Genomic DNA, 6,245 nt, shown 5'->3' with positions numbered 1-6,245 from the left:
CCTTCCTTCCTTCCTTCCTTTCTTCCTTCCTTCCTTCCTTCCTTCCTTCCTCTCTCCCTCTCTTTCTCCCTCCCTCCTTCCCTCCCTCCCTCCCTTCCTTCCTTCCCTCCCTTCCTCATAAAGGCTAAGGAAATAGGGTTAAGTGACTTGCCCAGGGTCACACAGCTAGAAAATGTCTAAGGTCATATTTGAACCTAGGTCCTCTCAAGACTGGTGCTCCATCCACAGTGCTAGCTATCTATCTTTCTTAATGAAGTCTTTTTACCCCATTTCTTGTGCATAGGCTGCCCAATCATGTTCCATGTTGTTCTTTCCAAGACTCTTTGATGCCCCAAGAAATGTTGATACCTTGGAATGTCACTCTTCAAAAAGATATCCCACCTTTTAATAAATTAGTATTTATTAGAATTTCTAATTCTTTAATAATGACAACTATATAGTTTTTTCTTTCTCAAGCTTCTTGATTCCAAGCAGACAAGCATAATCTCTTTCCTATTGGCTATTACAGTTGCTAGTTAACAGCTACCAATTCAATTCAGTCTTTTTTTCATGCATATACAGTACTCTTTGCTAAATGCCAAAGAGAGATACAAAGTGTGGACCCACTGTAGCTTCCAAGGAGCTTAGCCTAGGAAGGAACAAAGAGTTCTTTAGGAGAACAGAGGCCACCTCAATTTTCTATGTAAATCTACCAATAAAAAATGGGGATAAGATAAGAGGGAGACAATAAGAACACGTTCCCTTGCTTTTACCAGGTAGCATTTTTCCATTTGCATAATAATTGGATTTGTTGAAGTTGGCTGCTCTGTTTAAGGGTGTGGCTCTCATTTAGGGTTCAAAAGTTTTCCAGTTCAAAGACCAGAGAAACTGGTATTCATTTTATTCCTTTCTGTTTCTAAGGGTTGCCTCAGGTGGCAGCAGTGAAGGGAAAGTTCTTGAAGTTTCACGTAAGGAAAGACTTCTTAACCAAGAACAGTTTTCCCAAAGTGGAATGGGCTGCCTCAGGAAGTGGTGGGTTTCCCCTCCCTGGAGGATGGATGGCTACTTATAAGGTATAGGTTAGATTTTAATGGTCTTTAAGCTAGATTGTTCTAATACTAAGATTCTGTTATAAACAGGGAGGAACCATGGTGGAACCCAGTCGAGAGTCTTAGATACAAATCCTGGGGTCCAACACTCACTAGCTGTTATTCAAAACTCTTGCTTCCCTTTTTCTGGGCCTCAATTTCCCAATTTGTAAAGTGAAAATAGTAACCCAGCAGTTATCTCACAGTGTTGTTTTGAAAAAGTCTCTATGTTAATGAGCCAGCTAGGGAAGCAGGGTGGAGCAATGGTTACAGCACTGGGTTTGAAATTGGAAGAACCTTTGGTAATAATTCTACTTTTGCCACACTTACTAGCTGTGTAACTTTAGGTATGTCTTCAAATTAACTTCAATTTCCTTATCCTTATACTTAATTATTTAAGTAATCAAAATTATTTCCTTATCCATTCAATGAAATGAGATGTTGGATTAGACGGTAGATAGGGTCCCTTTTAATTTAAAATTTTATTATCCTTCTTTCTGAGGTAAAAACTTGAATCCAGGTTTTCTAACTCCAGGGACAGTTTTCTTTCTCCCAGATCCCAGTTTAATACACATGGAACAAATTTTTCAATGTTAATGAGGGTCCAGACTCCTATTAAATAAGTGATATTTGCATGTAGGGTCCAGTCCCATATAGAAATAAGACAACTTCAGGGCTGAAGAACAGCAGAGGAAGGCAGAAACTCTATCACTCTCAATTCTCCCTTCACTTTTTCTCCATCCCTAAGTTTAGCTTGAATCTGGTTCTAAGTTTTCCTTCTGGGATCCTGACCCACAAAGGGAATGAACAATCAAACTAATTAAGTCTCAAGAGATTAACCATATTTTACTGTATTCTTTTTTTTAAACTTTTTTTCAGTTGTATGTGGAAACAATTTTTTACAATTGTTTTCTAACATATTACAATTCAGATTCTCTCCCTCCTTTCCCTCCACACCCTCTTCCAAGGCGGTAAATGGTCTGTTATAGGTTATACTAGTGCTTTCATGCAATATATATTTCCATATTCCCACATACAAAAAAAAATTCACAAAGGAAATAAAGTGAAAGATAGCATGCAATCAGATTTCACTGGTTCTTTCTTTCCCTTTGGATTGCAATTTTTTTTTTTTTTAAACCCTTACCTTCCATCTTGGAGTCAATACTGTGTATTGGCTCCAAGGCAGAAGAGTGGTAAGGATAGGCAATGGGGGTCAAGTGACTTGCCCAGGGTCACACAGCTAGGAAGTGTCTGAAGTCATATTTGAACCTAGGACCTCTCATCTCTAGGCCTGGCTCTCCATCCACTGAGCTACCCAGCTGCCCCACAGAGTGCATTTTTTATCAGGAGTTGGGGTTATCTTGGGACCTTGTTTTAATAGTTTAGTCCTTCCCAGTTGATCAATGTATAGTATTTCTGTTACTATAGGCGCTGTTCTCTTTGTTCTTCTCACTTTACTTTGCATCAGTTCATATAAATCCTTCCAGATTTTTCTGAACTAATCCTGTTCATCATTTCTTATGGTGCAACTATTTCATTACAATCAAATACCCCAACTTGTTCGGCCATTGCCTAACGGATGGATAACCCTTCAGTTTCCAGTACTTTGCCACTACAAAGAGAGTTGCTAAAAATATTTTTGTGTAAGTAGGTCCTTTCCCCCATCTGTGATCTCTTAAAAATATGGAATTGTCATGAATTTGCATGTCATCCTTGACATGGGGCCATGGCAATTTTCTCTGTATCCTTCCAATTTTAGTATATATGCTGCTGAAGCAAATACATTTTATTGTATTCTTAATATGGTCTTTACCGTCTAAAGAAACTCTACAAATAAGAATGTAAACTCCTTGAGGGCTTTTTTATTTTGACTAGCAGACTCTTCTGGACAAAATAAATACTTAACAAATATCTCTGGAATTAGATTGAATTATTAGTTAATCTGGTGTATTGAACACTTGATTGGGAGAAAGAAGACCTGACTTGGAGTCATTTCTCTGCCATTTACAAGGTATGATTGGGCAATTCAATTCAACAAACATGTATTAAGTTGCTACAATGTTTAAGATGGTAGGCACTGAGGAAAGAAAAACAAACTTTCCCGACAATACCTGTCCTCAAAGAGCTTATAGTATACTTGGGATGGGGGTGCGGATTAACCACATAATAATAATGGTGATAAGAGCCAACATTTGTCTAGAGCTTGATCATTTGCAAAATACTTGCCATAAATGATTTCATTAGATTCACCTAACAACCCAGGCAGATAGGGTGCTATTATTTCCTTATTTTACAGATGGGGAAACAGAGATCCAGAGAAGTTAAGCCTCCCTTGTCCAAGGACACACAGTATCTGTGCCAGGATTCAAACTTGAATCTTCCTGACTCCTAAGTCTAGTGGTTTAGCTTCTCTGTTACCTAGTTGACATTTCCATAGCAGTTACAGGTCTGTCCCAGTAGATCATCTCAGTAGGGTTGCTTTGCTTCTTTGAATCAATCCCTAAGAGATGGCAACTCTATAGCAAAGGCTTTTCTTAACTCCCTTTCCCCATTTGTTGGTGACATCTCCCCCAAATTATTCTGTGTTCATGCTTTTTATCCACTTTCAGGGGTGTAGAGGCCTCAAATTGAAGGACAGCTTTATTTTTGTCCGTATCCCCAGCACCTAGCCCACAGTAGGTGCTTAATGTGGGTTGAATTTAATTGACTTGTCCATGGTTACACAATCCAAATCCAATGGACCTGTCGACCTTCATCCTGGAAGAGGCTTGTTGATATCAAGGAGTGGTGTCTTGACTTGGGAATTAATTGATTGAAAGTGAGGCAGAGTTGCACAAAGTGTCAGCCTCACTTTCTCATCCAGTCAGGGAAGCCCAGTGGCAAGACAAAAGTCAGAACTACCACTGATTGGCCCTGGGATGCAGTGGATGACCTTGGCTTCTTTAAAGTCTGACTGAGAGCCAGGGGCAGTATTCCAATCACAATCTCTTCCGACTCTAGCTCCAGAACTCTTACCAGGATATAATGTTGCTGTTTTCCCCCTGATAAGTAAATATAAGATAAATGGGCAACTCTAACTCATCCTCCCTTCTCTCTGTTCTCAGTTTTCTCATGGGTAAAATGAAGGCCTTGGACTAAATGATCTCTCAGGTCCTTTCTAGTTCTAACATTCATTTTTATGGTTCATTTTAAGATGCCCTTCCAATCCCCACTGGAATTTCCATAAATGGGAAATAAAACAGGTTTCTGAACTTTCAAGTGCCTGCAGATACATAGGCTCTATGTTGAAGCACTGAACTTTGATGATCACCTTAATTCAGTCAAATACTTTTTCCCAGGTTAACTTTTTGATTTCCTTTATTCTAAATTTGGTAAATGGAAAGACCTGGCCGAATTATGCTCCAAATTTGTTTTATTTTTGAACAATGGACCATTAGAGGAGATCACTAGTGGAGAATGTAGGTGTTTTCCCGTTGCTACAGAGGAACCTCCACTGATTAAAAACCATATAGTCATCACTGGAGCCTAAAAGCACATCTAAATTAAAGAGTCAGATGAAATGTTTCCAGTTTAAAATTCAACTAGAATATTGACTACTATGCAAGCTGGCTGGCTACCAAAGTTAAAGTAAAACTCAAAAGGGGCCAAGGTCTAAAGTTCTTACTTTTGTGTGTGTGTGTGTGTGTGTGTGAAGTCTGGTTTGTTTTACTTCTACTGAGGGAGATTCTGCTATTTTTATCTCCTATTTCCAAATCCTACTCCTCATGACGAATTGGTTTAACTAAAGGCTGAACAAACTTCAAAACTTGTAAGTTTTTGGAAGGGACAACAGAGCAACATGGTGTTCTTACAATAATCTTGTAAGAGAATTGTGCAAATATAACTTTCTATTTTAGAAATTAAGAAACTGAGGCAAAGAAGATTAAATTACTTGCTTTTGAGGATATAGTCAATAAGTATCAGGGTTAAGATTTGAACATAGGCCTCTGCTAATTTTAAGGTCATTGTTCTTTTCATCATAGTATAATATCCTTAATTGTAAGATCTCTATGGTCCTTTATAACTCTGAAACCCATGAGCCTAGCTAATGGCCTCAATAGGCTGAAATATTCCAATCCTGAAAAAGTAAAATTATCTCTTCAAAAGTCTTAGTATATGTCACACATACAAAAAACAAACAACTCATGTCGGTAATTAGATGGCATGCTAGGTGGCTCAGTGGACTGAGAGCCAGCCCTAGAGATGCAAGGTCCTGGGTTCAAATCTGACCTCAGTTCCCAGCTGTATGACCTTGGGCAAGTCACTTAACCTCCATTGCCTAGCCCTTATTGTTCTTCTGCCTTGGAACCAATACTTAGTATCAATTCTATGACAGAAGGTAAGGGTTTTTTAAAAAGTGCTTTGCAAGCACTAAGGTGTTCTACAAATATGAGTCATTATTTCCAATATTAGTTCTATGGACAAGACTCAGAAATCTGTAAAATGAGGGGTTTGGACTATCATTCTAAAGCATCTGATTCCAATGCCATATGAAAACCTGATATTCTTGTCCATCAAGTTTCCATTCTGGGATGAATTCAGTTTCCTTTGACCAGAGGGGAAGTCATTCATTCTCTGCATTAACTTTGAGAGGAAGCATTAACATTGCATTAACATTGAGAGGGGGCATCTAGTCACAAGACTAGGGGGATCAATGATGAGGCAGGCACACCCCCAGGGCTTTTGTGAAGGGGAAATAGAATATGACACTCAAACTTAAGGAGTAACGGTATTTACAAATCATTTCTCTCACAACAGCAGGGACTGTAATGACTTCAGCCCTTAGTACATATGTTGCCTGGCACATAGAAGGTGCTTAATAAATGTTTATTGAGTGCATTGGTGTGGAACCAATTTTCTTCAGTGTAGATCAGTTAGTGAACAAACACATGCTAAGTTGTTGAGTTGCAGGCAGTATGTTAGTCCCTGGACATACAAAGAAAGACAAAAATACATGTCCCCTGAGCTTTAAGCTCACATTCTAATGGGAGAGACAACATGTACATAACTATGCACACATACTGGGTAAGATCAGTAGATTTGTAAATTATAGTAGTGTTGGGCTCTTCTTGATCCCATTTGGAGTTTTCTTGGCAAAGATATTAGAGTGGTTTGCCACTTCCTTCAGCAGCTCATTTA

The 6,245-nt window shown here is 38.7% G+C and overlaps 1 non-coding gene across 1 annotated transcript; it reads right to left on the bottom strand.

Moving 5' to 3' along the window:
* Nucleotides 1-2,743: 2,743 nt before the first annotated feature.
* LOC123232716 lies at nucleotides 2,744-2,846 on the bottom strand. Its single transcript, XR_006505237.1, has one exon. It is a non-coding gene; the product is annotated as a U6 spliceosomal RNA (small nuclear RNA).
* Nucleotides 2,847-6,245: the final 3,399 nt, after the last annotated feature.

The sequence above is a fragment of the Gracilinanus agilis genome, chromosome 1 (genome assembly GCF_016433145.1).
Source record: "Gracilinanus agilis isolate LMUSP501 chromosome 1, AgileGrace, whole genome shotgun sequence".
NCBI classification, from domain to species: Eukaryota; Metazoa; Chordata; class Mammalia; order Didelphimorphia; family Didelphidae; genus Gracilinanus; species Gracilinanus agilis.
The sequence above is the reverse complement of the archived record's forward strand: the minus strand, read 5'-3'. Positions and strand labels throughout refer to the sequence as shown.